Raw genomic sequence first — 15,915 nt, 5'->3', positions numbered from 1 at the left:
TCATGCTCACCATTCACTTGCAACCCAACTGAAAAATTGAATCAGCTCAAAGATGTGATTATGGACATATCTAAATCAGTGCTGGGGCTAAAGAAAAGGGTACACCAAGATTGGTTCAATGAGAACGAGGACATTTCCAAACTCCTAAGTGACAAACAGAGCATTTGCTGAATTGCAGAACAATCTCACTTCCATCTCAAAGAAAGATAGGAATAAGTACCTACAGAGCAAGGCCCAGTGTGAACTGAGGAGAATGCAAGATGAGTGGTGGGAGAGAAAAGCTGTAGAAGTTCAGCATTACACAGATATGAATAACGCAGAGATGTTCTTTGTCTCTTTTAAAGCAGTCTACCAATCATTTAAATCTGGCACAGCTCCCCTGAAGTCAGCAGATGGCACAACCCTCATCAAAGACTAGGAAGGAAACATACAGAGATGGGCTGAACACTTCAACAGTCTACACAATAGACCATTCGTAGTTGATCGATGTGTCATTGATCAATGACACGGGAAACCCATTAAAGAGGATCTCAACCTCCCTCCATGAGTTGAAGAGGTCATGAAAGCCATCAAACAATTGAATTCTGGCAAAGCATCCAGAAAGGATAGAATTCCACCAGAACTGTACAAAGCTGCAGGTCCAAAGGCTATTGAGGTGTTTCATGACATCTTGAGTAGCATTTGGAAGGAAGAAGAAATGCCAAAAGACTTCAGAGATGCTATTATTGTACCACTATTCAAAAACAAAGGCAGCAAACCTGACTGTGGAAACCGCATAGGCATTTCTCTCCTCTGTACAGCAGGGAAAATACTAGCTCGCATTCTGCTGAACAGACTCATTGCAAATATATCTGAAGAGAATCTGTCAGAAGCGCAGTGTGGTTTCAGACCAGCTCACAGTACTAGGGACATAATTTTTGTCATAAGGCAGGTCCAGGAAAAATATTTTAGAGCAGAACATGGACCTGTATGCAGTTTTCATTGACTTGACCAAAGACTTCGATATGATCAACTGAGAATGTCTAAGGGCTATTCTACATAAACTGGGCTGCCAAAGAAAGAATGTTCATACAAATCATCTGTCTGTTCCATGTCCATTTGATAGTGCAAGTGTTCTTGAATGGTGACTCTTCTGATGCATTTGAAATCTGAAATGGAGTGAAGCAAAGCTATGTACTTGCTCCAGTGCTGTTCAGCTTGTTCTTTGCCTGTATCCTCAGCCACACCACAAGGGACTTGGATCAGGGATATACATCCGTTACGAACTCGATGGATCTCTCTGATCTTTGAAGACTTAACGATAGGACCAAGATTCTGGAGAGACTTCTAGTTGAGACACTTTTTGCAGATGACTGGACCCTGTTGGCCCATAGACATAACGACCTTCAGGTTGTCGTTGATAGATGATTTAGTTGCGGATTGGTCCTGCTTTGAGCAGGGGGTTGGACTAGATGACCTCCTGAGGTCCCTTCCAACCCTGATATTCTATGATTCTATGATTTTTCTGAAGCATCCCAGCTCTTTGGCCTCACCCTCAGTCTTGGTAAGACAGAGGTCTTGTTCCACCCAGCACCTCATTCCAATGCCCCAGTGCCAGCCATCTCCATCCAAGGCACACAGCTGAAAAATGTGGATCAGTTAAAGTATTTGGGCAGCACCATCTCTAGTGATGGTTCCCTTGATAAGGAAATTGCCACCAGAATCAGTAAAGCCAGCCAGGCCCTTGACTGACTCTGAACAAAAGTCCTTAACCAACACAACATTCATCTCTCCACCAAATTGAAGATCTACAGTGTAGTGATTCTAACATCTCTCCTCTATGGTTCTGAGACATGGACTCTTCAGAGCCAGCACTTTAAACAGCTTGAGCAATTTCACATGCGCTCAATAATGAGCATTCGCTGACAGGACAGAGTGATCAATACTAAAGTTCTTGAGAGAGCAAACACAACCAGCATCAAGGAAATACTACTGAGAGCACCATTTAGGTGGACTGGACCATCTCATCAGAATGAAGGAGTACCGCCTCCCAAAACAGATCCTGTATAGCGAGCTGAGACAGGTAAAAGAAAGAAGCGTTTTCCATATAAGTGCTTCAAAGATCACTTGAAGAGCAGTCTCCAGTGGGCTGGCATCAATCTCAAAGAGCTTGAGAAAATGGCTCAGAACAGAACTCACTGGAAGTCTCTTATAAGATGAGCATGCAACAGGTTCAAGTGGGATCAATGAAATTGTCTCCAGGCTGCACATGAAAGGTGCCACAGAGCTGCATCATCTAACATCATAGATACAGACTTCCTATGACCTCAGAGTGGCCAACTCTGTGCATCAGAATTCAGACTTTGGAGTTATATGCATAGCTATAGATGGGAATTGTGACAATATCATCATCATCATGCTCAGTGATGGACTACTACTACTAGTCATAGAACAATGGAGAGTTAGTGGTTTACAGATTTTTATAATGAGACACAAAACCCTCTTCTCCATTGAGTGTATGATTTTTGGGGTCTAGCAGAGTTATGAATTTAAGTTCTCAGGCTCCTCTTTTGAAGGTGTTGTGTAGGTTTCCTTTCAGGATAAGGGCCAAGAGGTCAGATATGTCATGATTGTTTTGTGAAAAGTGTTCACCCATGGGCGATAGGGTGTTTTTGTCTGTTTATCATTTTTCTGTGTGCATTCATTTGAGAGCGTATTGATTGTCTGGTTTCACCCACCTAGTTGTTGTTGTGGGATTTGATGCACTGAATGAGGTGCACCACATGTTGTGACAGGCATGTGTAGGACCCATGAATCTTGAAATGTGATTTTTTTGGCGGGGGGGGGTGATCATTGTAGCAGTGGAGATATATCTAGCTGTGACACTCTACCACCATTCCCAGGCCTGAAGAAGGGCGCTGTGGAGCTTGAAAACTTATTACTTCCACATAGTTTGGGTTCCAAAGGCTTTTGTTTCTTTCTCTTGCTCTCTTAGCTAGACTACCCTATGCTGGCAAACCAGCTGACCCTTGACAGCTTAACAAAAGGATTGCCATTGTAATCAAGAGAATTCACTTGTGTGTGGATATCAAAGAAATGTTAATTAGGCTAGCAACCTCTAACCCATTTACTTGTGTTGATAAGAATCAAAGAGTAAATGCTAAGTGTATTTGTCTGTGTTTACCTATGTCCTGTTAGAAGAACTCAATTTAGTTTGTAGATGCTAAATGTGTCTTGTAGACACATATTGCTATATTACAATTCTTGATTGTCTTTGGGTCAAAAGGGATATTAGCATTTAAATGAAGCTCGGGAAGTAATAATATTATTATTCTCATCTAGCTTTGAAACTTGTGATTCCACATTGTAAACCACCTGTAAACTATCCTGGTAGTTTAAATGGCGGTTGCTAAGGGCATCCCCTTTGAATGGCCCATCGAATAAAAATCACAGACCGTGGGAATATGCTTTTCATCCAAGCCCACATAATGAAGTTGCCTGTCAGCTTGCCAGCCTGCTTCAGCTATAAAAAAGGAGCCTCGAGCCTGATTCTGGCCTCTGTAGAAACAAGGAAAGTTTAAGCCATAGGACTGAGATCTTTCAAGCAGTTGGTTGGAATACCCTGCAAAAATGCATGGAAAGACTCTAATAAACTCTACTTCTAAGGTGCACTTTGCATTCTGACCTGTTGCAATGAGTCTAGAGAGACTTTTGTGCAAACCAGCAAACTCACCATCAATGCTCCAATTCTGATTGGAGGGCTTGGCAATCACTTGTAATGTATATGATTTCTTAACCATTTAATAATTCGCTTATTTTTCTTTTTTATTATTAATAAAAGCTTTAGTTAATTTACTAAGGATTGGCTGATAGCATGATATTTGGGTAAGATCTGAAATACATACTGACCTGCAGGAAGTGTCTGATCCTTTGGGATTGGTAGAACCTCATGTATGGTGAATTGGGTTTTCAGTAACCTCTCACCATAGAATCATAGAATATCAGGGTTGGAAGGGACCTCAGGAGGTCATCTAGTCCAACCCCCTGCTCAAAGCAGGACCAGTCCCCAACTAAATCATCCCAGCCAGGGCTTTGTCAAGCCTGACCTTAAAAATCTCAAAGGAAGGAGATTCTACCACCTCCCTAGGTAACGCATTCCAGTGCTTCACCACCCTCCTAGTGAAAAAGTTTTTCCTAATATCCAACCTAAACCTCTCCCACTGCAACTTGAGATCATTACTCCTTGTTCTGTCAACTGCTACCACTGAGAACAGTCTAGATCCATCCTCTTTGGAATCCCCTTTCAAGTAGTTGAAAGCAGCTATCAAATCCCCCCTCATTCTTCTCTTCTGCAGACTAAACAATCCCAGTTCCCTCAGCCTCTCCTCATAAGTCATGTGTTCCAGTCCCCTAATAATTTTTGTTGCCCTCCGCTGGACGCTTTCCAATTTTTCCACATCCTTCTTGTAGTGTGGGGCCCAAAACTGGACACAGTACTCCAGATGAGGCCTCACCGATGTCGAATAGAGGGGAATGATCACATCCCTCGATCTGTTGGCAATGCAAGTGTCATCTGCAAACTTGCTGAGGGTGCAGTCCACGCCATCCTCCAGATCATTAATGAAGATATTGAACAAAACCGGCCCCAGGACTGACCCTTGGGGCTCTCCGCTTGATACCGGCTGCCAACTAGACATGGAGCTACCCGTTGAGCCTGATGATCTAGCCAGCTTTCTATCCACCTTATATTCCATTCATCCAGCCTATACTTCTTTAACTTGCTGGCAAGAATACTGTGGGAGACCATATCAAAAACTTTGCTAAAGTCAAGGAATAACACGTCCACTGCTTTCCCCTCATCCACAGAGCCAGTTGTCTCCTCATAGAAGGCAATTAGATTAGTCAGGCATGACTTGCCCTTGGTGAATCCATGCTGACTGTTCCTGAGCCTCCAAGTGCTTCAGAATTGATTCCTTGAGGACCTGCTCCATGATGTTTCCAGGGATTGAGGTGAGGCTGACTGGCCTGTAGTTCCCCGGATCCTCCTCCTTCCCTTTTTTAAAGATGGGCACTACATTAGCCTTTTTCCAGTCGTCCGGGACTTCCCCCGATTGCCATGAGTTTTCAAAGATAATGGCCAATGGCTCTGCAATCACATCCACCAACTCCTTTAGCACTCTCGGACGCAGCGCATCCGGCCCCATGGACTTGTGTTCGTCCAGCTTTTCTAAATAGTCCTGAACCACTTCTTTCTCCACAGAGGGCTGGTCGCCTCCTCCCCATGCTGTGCTGCCCAGTGCAGTAGTCTGGGAACTGACCTTGTTTGTGAAGACAGAGGCAAAAAAAGCATTGAGTACATTAGCTTTTTCCCCTTCCTCTGTCACTAGGTTGCCTCCCTCATTCAGTAAGGGGCCCACACTTTCCTTGACTTTCTTCTTGTTGCTAACATACCTGAAGAAACCCTTCTTGTTACTCTTAATATCTCTTGCTAGCTGCAACTCTAAGTGTGATTTGGCCTTCCTGATTTCACTCCTGTATGCCTGAGCAATATTTTTATACTCTTCCCTGGTCATTTGTCCAATCTTCCACTTCTTGTAAGCTTCTTTTTTGTGTTTAAGATCAGCAAGGATTTCACTGTTAAACCAAGCTGGTTGCCTGTCATATTCACTCTTCTTTCTACACATTGGGACGGTTTGTTCCTGTAACCTCAATAAGGATGCTTTAAAATACAGCCAGCTCTCCTGGACTTCTTTCCCCCTCATGTTATTCGTCATATAAGACCAGTTTGTCTGGATGGCAACCAGGGGCTGGAATGCCAGAAGGGGCCTGTGTTTTAGCTTCTAGTTAACCAGTGTGGTGCTACTGAAGCTCTTTTGGGGTGTGTCTGCCCTGTTTCTTGCAGTATGCCCTGAGTGAGGCATTCTCAGCAGTGATCCATTCTAGGCACCGGTCACAATTCCCTAGAAGAAAGGACTGTGGTTTGCATACACAAACACTGTGTTCACTCCAAGCTGGAGTGTAAATCTTACCACTACCACTGTCTCAAGCTGGCATCTTTCAGACATTACAATTGTTTCACCAACAGCTTTGGAAATAAGTGTTTCCTCTTGTCTGACACCTGAAAATGGCTGGGTTAATAATAACCCTCTCTTCGTCCAGGATTAGTAACTGGATGCAAGTTGTATCAGTCACCACAGTGTATCTGTATAAATTGATTTTGCACTTTCTACATCCCGCTCCTAAAATGAATCAGTTTTGGATGCTAATCTCTGGCAAAGTTGTCTGTGTATATTGTTTCCCTTAATTGCGTACTATTCTTCAAATCAGAGACTGTGCATGCTCATAAGAACCTGTAGCGTATCTGCAGTATAATCACAAAACAGTGGGATTTGTTCCCCTTTGCCTATGTTCTACTCATTAATATTTTGTATGCCTTGAAGACTGGCCACCCAGTTCTGTCAATAAGAGATGAAGTATCTGTGATAAGACTTTCATCAGCATTTCTTAAGACATATCACTAGTCAGCTTAATCATGGTCTCAGCTGGGGATTCAATATCCACCAGATGAGACAGAGTTTGAACTAGGCTTCACTTGCTATTATTGAAGTACTCCGTAATTGATGTGATAATTGGAACAGGATAGTCTGCACTAGTGACTGCTGTGCAAGCCTCTTGGGGAATTAGACATTGCTTTTATCTGACTCTCACTGAGAGAGACATGAGATCCAAGCACAAGACTGGGAGCCAGGCATTCCTGAGTCTAATAATGGCTCTCATGCTGACTCCCTGAATTGACCTGGACAAGTTACTTAGGGCACTGTTTGGCCCTCAGTTTGGCCATTTTCGTGAATCCACAGTCCAGGTCAACTCCTCCAATATCAAGTAGAGAGTTGAGGGGATGGAGGGAACCCAGGTCTGTCCTCTACTCTGAGTTACAGCCCAGGGCCCTGTGGATTGCAGCTGTCTACAGAGGCTCCTATAACAGCTGCGTGACAGCTACAACTCCCTGGGCTACTTCCCCATGGCCTTCCCCCAACATCTTCTTTATTCTCACCACAGGACCTTCCTCCTGCTGTCTGATAATGCTTGTACTCCTCAGTCCACGTTCTCACTCTTAGCTTCTAGTGCCTTTTGCTCCCAGCTCCTCTCACACAGACCACAAACTGAAGAGAGCTCCCTTTTTAAACCCAGGTGCCCTGATTAGCCTGCCTCTCTTAATTGATTCTGGCAGCTTCTTGATTGGCTGCAGGTGTTCTAATCAGCCTGTCTGCCTTAATTGTTTCCAGAAAGTTCCTGAGTGTTCTGGAATAGTCCCTGTTATTTTACCCAGGGAAAAGGGACCTGCTTAACCTGGAACTAATGTATCTACCTTCGACCACTCTTTTGTAGCCATCTGGCCTGACCCTGTCACAGTATTAAATTCAAGTGTTTAACCAGAGTCTTTTTTCTAGGACCTAATCTACCTCTTCAGAGCTGTAGCCCTGATGTAGCAACATTGAGATCTCTAAACCAAATTCCACCTTTGGATGTAAGTGTGGCTCCTGATTCTGATTTCAAGATTTTCAGCTAATTCAACTGTATTGCCTCAGGTAGTAAAGTACAGGATGTTTAGCTTTGGATTCAAGAGGGCTGGGTACATTCTCTCAAAGCCAGAATAGCCAATTTACTCAAGAGCAGACTTGTGTCACATGTAGCCTCATACATCTGTGGAGAGTGAGTGCAAAATGGGTGTAAAAGGCTAGCCCATGAGAATTGTAGCCCTTTCCACACACTTCCTCATTTGACATGAGTATATACATGATACAAGGCAGTGGCGAATCAGGTCTATTGATTTTTGCAATGGTTCAAATATATACAAAAATAAAAAATAATAAAGACAAGGTCTGAACCAGACCTGGACACAAAGATCTCTGAACTTTGAGGCAGTTCAGCTCCAGATCCAAGTTTTACAGTGTGGTCCCACTGCTATAAGGAAATGGAACTTTCTGCTTCTTGAGCACAATGGATTCTGCTCTGACTCTGTGTTAAAGGGAGCCAGATAGCATTAGACTCTAGTTTCAAGAGAAGCAATGTGTCTCTGTTTTCATGCTGATGTCTTCATGACATGGAAGTCTTATAATGTCGTTTACTTAGGCAGATGGGTGTACTGGCTGTAGTGCAAGAGCTGGGAATTGCAATAGCCTCTCACTTCCAGTAGTACATTGTGGAATTGCCTAAGCAGCTTATTAAATGGCCTTCTGATATTGCAAATTCTGCTTGGCTCCCATTTCCCTCTGTTTCCATTTTGTCCCTCTGTGGAATCTTAATTTTAATTGGTACTTGACAGTGTTTTTAATAATAGCACATGTTCCCCAAGCAGAGTTCATTGTATCTGTTTGTGTCCTCCATGCTTAAATTCTTGCCCTTAATAACTGTGGATATGTGCACTGCCAAGAAACCAACCCTGCTCTACTATGTGAATAAATTGTGTTCTTTGTCCTGTGCATGTAACACACATCCGTACCTAGTCACAAAGTTGTGCTTCCATGTACCGGTACAACTCCCTTTGCAGGAAGTATAGAAGTTACACTTTTTTTTGCTACTAGCTTCTTCTTTTATTTTTCTTTGATATCTTATAGTCTAGTATCTAGGAAGCTTTGGAAGTGAAGGGAAATCAACCTAGACTATCTATTCCACAGACTCACCCTCCGCCATTGTGTAGTTTGCCAGTGATGTGCATAAGTGGAGATAAAATGCACAGCAATCCCATTCAGGGACACAAAAGAAGAGGGTGCTTAATGAGGGAGATGTAGACAAGTATAACTTATATTGTCTGCAACATACAATTTGTAACAACTCTGAATGCTTCACTAGTCATGAAGTAACTCACTAAACAACTGATGAAATTTTGACAGACTATATGCTTGTTCTTGATATAACACTGGTATCTTAAGGGTGTAATTTGTTGCTGCAGCTGATTTTAAAGCTATTCATTGTCCTTCCATAGGCCTGTTTCTCAAATAACTGAGGAAGTGACTTTTCATCAGTACACTCACGTGGCCACCTAGAATGAAAAACAAGGGTGGGCACAAAGGTTAATGCCATCACCTTTAAAAAAGCAAGCGACCAGATGTTGCCTGGTTTCTGCGTGGGAAGGGGAGTCTTCAGACAGGGATCTTTTACAGTTCCCTGTCTGAACCCTCACACCCTGCACATCAGCTGGATACAATGACAGGGTCTGCTCCTGGGCTGCAAGCAATGCCAGAGGGAGTGAGGAAGGACAGAGACTGATGCTATGTCTACAGTACAGATCTTACAGCGGCACAGCTGCAGCTGTACCACTGTAGGGTCTCCCGTGAAGCTGCTCTATGCCAACGAAACCCCTCCAACGAGTGGCGGTAGCTATGTCAGCAGGAGAGTGTCTCCCCTCGACGTAGCGCTGTCCACAACGGCACTTCTGTCAGTGTAACCTATGTCAGTCAGGGGTTGTTTGTTTCATACGCCCCTGAATGACAAAAGTTTTACCCACAGGCGCCAACTCTGTGGGTGCTCCAGGGCTCCCACCTGCTGGTGGCCTTGCTGATCAGCGCTTCCCCCTCCCTCCCAATGTTTCCCACCTGTCACGGGTTAGCTGTTCTGTGGCGTGCAGGAGGTGCTGGGGGAGGGAAGCCCGAGAGCGGGGTGCGCTCGTGGGAAGGGGTGGAATGGGGCAGGAAGGGGTGGGGGCAGGGAGAGGCAGGGTGGGGACTTGGGGGAAGGGGTGAAGTGGGGGCGGGGCCTGGGGCAGAGCCAGAAGGAAGCCCCACCCGGCACATTAGAAAGTCAGTGCCTGTGGTTTTACTGATAAAAGTGTTAGCATAGCCATGACCTGATTTTCCCTCTGCACCAGCTGGCATGCTGTCTAGGCAGACAGAGGGGAACATGCTGTGCCATCCTTGGGGAGCATGCCAAAGGTATGCTCATCTTGTGCATCTGGGAGCACCAGCAGAATAATCCCCCCTGGAGCTCCCACTGGGCTGATGTGGCTCAGTGCTACCCCAAAATTGGATTTATGGCTAAAAGCCACAATGGAGCCCCAGCTTAGTTTATTGTTTAGTTTATTGGATCCCATGGCCTTTATGTTTGGCAGCAGGTGAGAACAAGGTGGTGCAGCTTGGGGGAGGTGGGGTTGACACTTGTTCAGAGGTGGCTTTAAACTACCCATGTATATTCCTCCCCAACCCCGCATCCAGTCCTGAGATCCCAACACCACCAGAAGCCAGCGTGAGCCTATTTTACCTGGCCGAGCTGGCTGTAGGGCCACTTGACTCCAGTGGAGTGGCACCAAGTGGCGCTAGCATAGAGTAGCAGAGGGAATATCATTGATTTCCCTTCTTTTAACAGGTTTTCTGCAATCTGAATGGCAGTTGGAGCGGTTGCTATGTGGCATGCCCCACATGTTATCCTGTACAGGCTGAAATATCATTGTCTGCCCCAACAAATACAAACCTTTGCCCCTCCAAACAACTCTCTGGATTAGACGGTCGTGCTCCTTTAATAAAACAAAAACAAAATCAAAATGTCCCTCTATCTAAATAAAAAATCAGGCAGTAAATGGCCCTCTATATAATATGTGAATTCTGATTAAAGCTGCTGAAAGGTAACCATGATTTCTGGTGATTTTTAATTATGAGGCAGAGAGTATGTCTACACTAGAAACTTAAGTTGAAACTTAACTTATTCCTGCCATGAAATTGACAAGACAGCTAACAGCTGATGTAAGGAAGGCAGTGTCTATACTGACACTGCATCGCTCTAACTACAGCGACATAAGCCCTACACCTCTTGTGGAGGTGGAGTTATGATGTTGGTGTAGTAGGGCACTTACATCAGACCTAAGCTGCTTTACCTTGACCTAACTGTGTAGTGTGGATACCAGACCTCACTTGGGAGAGTTCTTGTTTTATTGTTGGCCTCACTGCCTGTGCCGCAGCAGGTGGAGTGCTGCTATTGGCTCTCTCCAACCAGTCTGGAAGGGGTGTTGTGAAACTTAATTAATTCATCTTTGTAATTAGCTAATGTTTATAAAGCATCTGGAAGACCTTAAATGCTACTGAATGCGAGTGCTAAATATTCTAAAGTGCTTTGAGGTCATTGGAGGAAAGGGCCTATGCATTATTATAAGTTATTTTCTGAGGGAATTTTGGTATTTCTAAAAAAAAACTAATACAAAATTGAAAACCATAAAACAGCCAGTGGTGAATTACCAGGGGAGGGAGAAGGGAATTTATAAGTTTATTTCCATTGGTTGGAAATGTGACTAAAGGTTCTGACCATTAGCAACATACCAATCATTCACAGCTTGTATCAGTGACCAACAAGGACCTACAAGCTGGGGGAAGCTGAAAGTGAAACATTGCTCTATGGAGGCAAAAAATTGGTTTGCATGCTGTGGGTTTCCTATTCATGCTATGCAGTTAATACAAAACCTTGTTTTCCTTTGAGTACATGCATAAGGCACCTCGCCCAAGGAATTCTCAAACTTTAGTAGAGCACTAACCAGGTTTTAATAGACAGATTGTCATGTGGCCCACTCCCTGTCCTGTTTATAGATGTGCCAGATCACTGTGGAAGCTATAGCAATTGCTTTCATTGAAAGATGATACTAGAAAAGTATGTGGGTATTTCTAGCTGGCTTTTAAATCAATGGAACAGCTGGAAATAAGGAGGGGAAGCCAGCACTATGCGACCAGTCAGTCTCCAGTAAAGTCCTTATAGATCACAGTTTGGGAACATCCGATCTAGACCATTTCAGTGTTGTCTGTATAGCAGAGTTTGCCTGCCATCAGGACTTGGTGTAAACTAGCTCATTTTTCTTTCCAGCCAAATATTTCCTAGACGTTTTGGCTAAAGCTCTGAATGAGTTTCTTCCCTGCTGGTGTGTTGAGATGGGGGATAGCAGATGACTGTTATTTCTGCCCAGTGTGAACAGTGCTGGTGAATGCTTTGTTTCTTTTCTATGTGTGTACGTCTGCAGCCACAGAATTGTGTAATAACAGAATATGTAATAATTATTACAGGTCCAGACAAAATTTACATCCTCACAATGTTAAGATGGGACTGCCGAGTTTAAAGGTCGGAAGTTCAGCCTTAACTCCGCCACTTTGTGCCTAGAAATATAGTTGATATCAAAGATATCTAATATTCATAGATCTTAAGGCCAGAAAGGACCATTAAATCACCTAGTCTGCCATGTATAACAGAGGCCTGGTCTACAATAAAAAGTTAGGTCAAAGGAAGCCACCTTAATACCTGTTAATGTATGTGTCTACACAACCAGGTCCTTTATGCCAACCTAAGTCACCTCTAATGTTGACTTCTGTAATCCACCTCTCTGAGAAGCGTAGCGCTTAATTTGATTTTCATGGGTTGACTGTGAGGTAGTGCAGATGCAGCATTGTGTAATTCGACTTAATTGGCCTCCAGGTTGTGTCCCACAACGCTCATCTGTGACCACTCTGGAGATCGTTCTCAACTCTGCTGCACTGCAGCCAGGTACACAGGAAACAGGCCCTCCCTGCTAAAGCCCCAGGAATTTTTGATTTCCTATTTCCTGTTTGATCAGCATTGGGAGCATGCCAGCTTGAGCACAGCTGATCATGGAGACTACACGCCCCAAAAGCGTTCCAGCCTGGTCTGCACAGGAGGTGGTGGATCTCCTCGCTATGTGGGGAGAAGAGTCTGTGCAGGCAGAACTCCAATGCAGCAGAAGAAATGCTGACATCTATGCAAAGATCGCTTGTGGAATGGGGGAGAAGGGCTACACGAAGGACGCACAGTAGTGCCATGTGAAAATAAAAGAACTTTTCCAAACATACCAGAAGGTAAGGGAGGTGAACAGTCATTCTGGTGCTGAACCCCACACATGCCAGATATACAACGAGCTGCATGTGATTCTCGGGGGTGACCCTACCAGCACCCCCACAAGCAACATGGACACCTCACAGGTGTGTGAGTCTAGGGACAACAAGGGGGGTGATATGGTGGATGAGGAAGAAGAGGAGGAGGAGAATGGGAGACAGGCGAGCGGTTGATCCATTCTCCCCGAGAGCCAGGAAATATTTTTAACCCTGAATCCCTGTGGGTTACAGGACATCACGGTGGCCAACCGTGATGCCAGGGAAGGCACCTCTGGTGAGTATACAGTTACAATCAAAGTCCAGTTAAACTTTAGCGGGCACACACATTCAGTAGTATTGCATGTTTACTGTGAAGAAAAAGCGAGTTGCTGTGGCTCTCTGCTTACAAGAAGCCTCTCCAGTTACGCAGAGGATGGTCCCAGGAAACGACTGAAAATATTTTTCCTGTTCCAACTTTACAACCACTTTTCCCCAAGCTTACCTTTTTTTCTGTTCTCCCTCTTTACTTATGTTTGTTAAATAAAATAAATGGATTTGAGAAATAAATGTTCTTTATTGAGTAGAAGCAGTGGGCTTGAGTGGGGGATTGGCTTTACAGGGACAGTGATATAAGGCAGGTGAAGATTTGGGAAAGCACAATGCAGACAAGCAGCTCACATTACTGTGACTCATTACTGAAATGGCTTTTCAAAGCCTTACAGATACGCAGTGCCCCTTGCTGTGCTCTTCTTATTGCCCTGGTGTCTGGCTGCTCAAAAATCGCTGCCATGTGATCTGCCTCAAATGCCCACCCCTGCAGAAAATTTTCCCCTTTTTTCAGAGATATTATGGAGCACACAGCAGGCAGCTATAACCATGGCGATGTTTTCTTCACTAAGGTCCAACCTTGTTAGTAAACTTCTCCAGCGCCCTTTCAAACGACCAAGGGCACATTCAACCACCATTCTACACTTGCTGAGCCTATAGTTGAACCATTCCTTACTGCTGTCCAGACAGCCGGTGTATGGCTTCATGAGCCATGGGAGCAAGGGGTAGGCTGGTTCCCCCAGGATTACAATAGGCATCTCAATGTTGTCAGTGTTCATTTTGTGGTCTGGAAAGAAAGTCCTGGATTGCAGCTTTTTGAAGAGACCCGAGTTCCTAAAGATGCGTGCATCATGAACCTTTCCTGACCATCCTACGCTGATGTCGGTGAAACACCACTGTGATCCAGCAGCGTTTGCAACACCATTGAAAAGTATCCCTTTTGGTTTATGTACTCTTTGGCAAGGTGGTCTGGTGCCAAGATGGGGATATGCATGCCATCTATTGCCCCATCACAATTAGGGAACCCAATTGCGGCAAAACCATCCACTATGTCCCGCACATTTCCCAGACTCACTCCCCGTCGTAGCAAAAGTCAATTAATGGCCCAGCACACTTGGAGCACAGCAGCTCTCATGGTTGATTTACCTACTACAAATTGATTCCCCACTGACCAGTAACTGTCTGGTGTTGCAAGCTTCCAAATAGCGATTGCCACTTGCTTCTCCACTGTCAGAGCAGCTCTCATTTTTGTGTTGCTGAACTGCAGGGCAGAGGGAAAGCTCTGCACAAAGTTCCTGGAAGGTGGCCTTCCGCATTCGAAAGTTCTGCAGCCACTGCTTGTCATCCCATACCTGCAAAACGATGTGGTCCCACCAGTCAGTGCTTGTTTCACGGGACCAGAAACAGTGCTCAACAGAGTACAGCTGCTCTGTGACTGCCATCAGCAACTGTGAATTGTTTTTTTCAATGGCTTGCAGCAGGGCCGCTTGCAGGACATTGCTATGTTCCGTGCGGCAGACCCTACTTCGGCTCTGGAAATACTGCAGGAGAAGGCACGCGAGGTGTTTGAGATGCTCACAGCAAGAATGCACAACTGAGCAGGCTCCATGCTTCTAGGGTTATGGCATACATGCGGCAGCTTTAAGGCACAAAAACCACTGGGTTGTTTGCTGTTAAGCACAGTGCATAATGTGATGTCAGTGTTCCCATTCTCCCCTGCGACAATGTTTTGGTCCCATGAGGCGTTGCACAAACTTCCCAAAACATACTATGGCAAGTTGCACTTTGGGATAGCTACCCACGATGCACTGCTTTGTGCATTGATGCAGGCACTGCTAGTGAGGAACACTCCATCCAGACAATAAGCATGGTGTGGCCACGCTCAGTTGACTTAATTAATTCGGAGGTGCCAGGTTGAATTAAATAAGTCGACTTAATTTTGTAGTGTAGACAAGCCCAGAGGCCATAGAATTTCATCCAGTTACCTCTGCATTGAGCCCAATAACTTTTGTTTGACTAAAGCATCTCTTTCAGAAAGGCATCCAGTCTTGATTTGAAATCTGCAAGAGATGAAGAATCCTGTTCCAATGGTTAATCATCCTCACTGTTAAAAATTTGTCTTATTTCTAATTTGAACTTGTTTGGCTTTAAATTCCAGCTGTTAGTTCTTGTTATGCTTTTCTCTGCTCAGTTACATAGTCCTTTAATAGACCCTCCATTTTCTCCCCTTGATGGCACTTATACACAATAATCAAGTTCTCTTCATCTTCTTTTTGGTAAACTAAACAGATTGAGCTCCTTCAGTCTCTCACTATAAGGCATTTTTTTCCTGCCTTCAGATAATTTTTGTGGCTCTTCTCTGTACCTTCTCCAATTTTTTAACATTGTTTTTAAAATGTGGATACAAGAACTGGATGCAGCATTCCAGTATCAGTCTCAGAAATGCTGTAAAGAGGTAAAATCACCTCTCTAGTCCTGCTCACTACTCCCCTGTTTACACATCCAAGCATCACACTAGCCCTTTTGGCCACAGCACTGCTCTGGGAACTCCTGAATTGTATGGCCTCTATAACCGCTAAGCACTTTTCAGAGTTACCGATTTCCAGGATACAGTCCTTTTTTTCGCTGTAGGTATGACCTACATTTTTTGTTACTAGATGCATGACCTTGCATTTGCTTGTATTTAAACTCATTTTCTTTGAATGGGTCCGGCTTTCCAAGCGACCCAGATCATTCTGTATGGCCACCGTCT

At 44.4% G+C, this 15,915-nt stretch overlaps 1 protein-coding gene across 1 annotated transcript in view; it reads left to right on the top strand.

Annotated features, from left to right (window-relative positions):
• The window catches only part of LOXHD1 (lipoxygenase homology PLAT domains 1), a 303,450-nt gene that overhangs the window by 73,548 nt on the left and 213,987 nt on the right, over positions 1-15,915 (top strand). The gene's annotated exons all lie outside the window — the stretch shown is intronic.

This window comes from Chelonia mydas, chromosome 5 (assembly GCF_015237465.2).
Source record: "Chelonia mydas isolate rCheMyd1 chromosome 5, rCheMyd1.pri.v2, whole genome shotgun sequence".
Classification (NCBI taxonomy): Eukaryota; Metazoa; Chordata; order Testudines; family Cheloniidae; genus Chelonia; species Chelonia mydas.
Note: the sequence above shows the minus strand (reverse complement) of the source record. Positions and strands in the feature narration are given on the sequence as shown.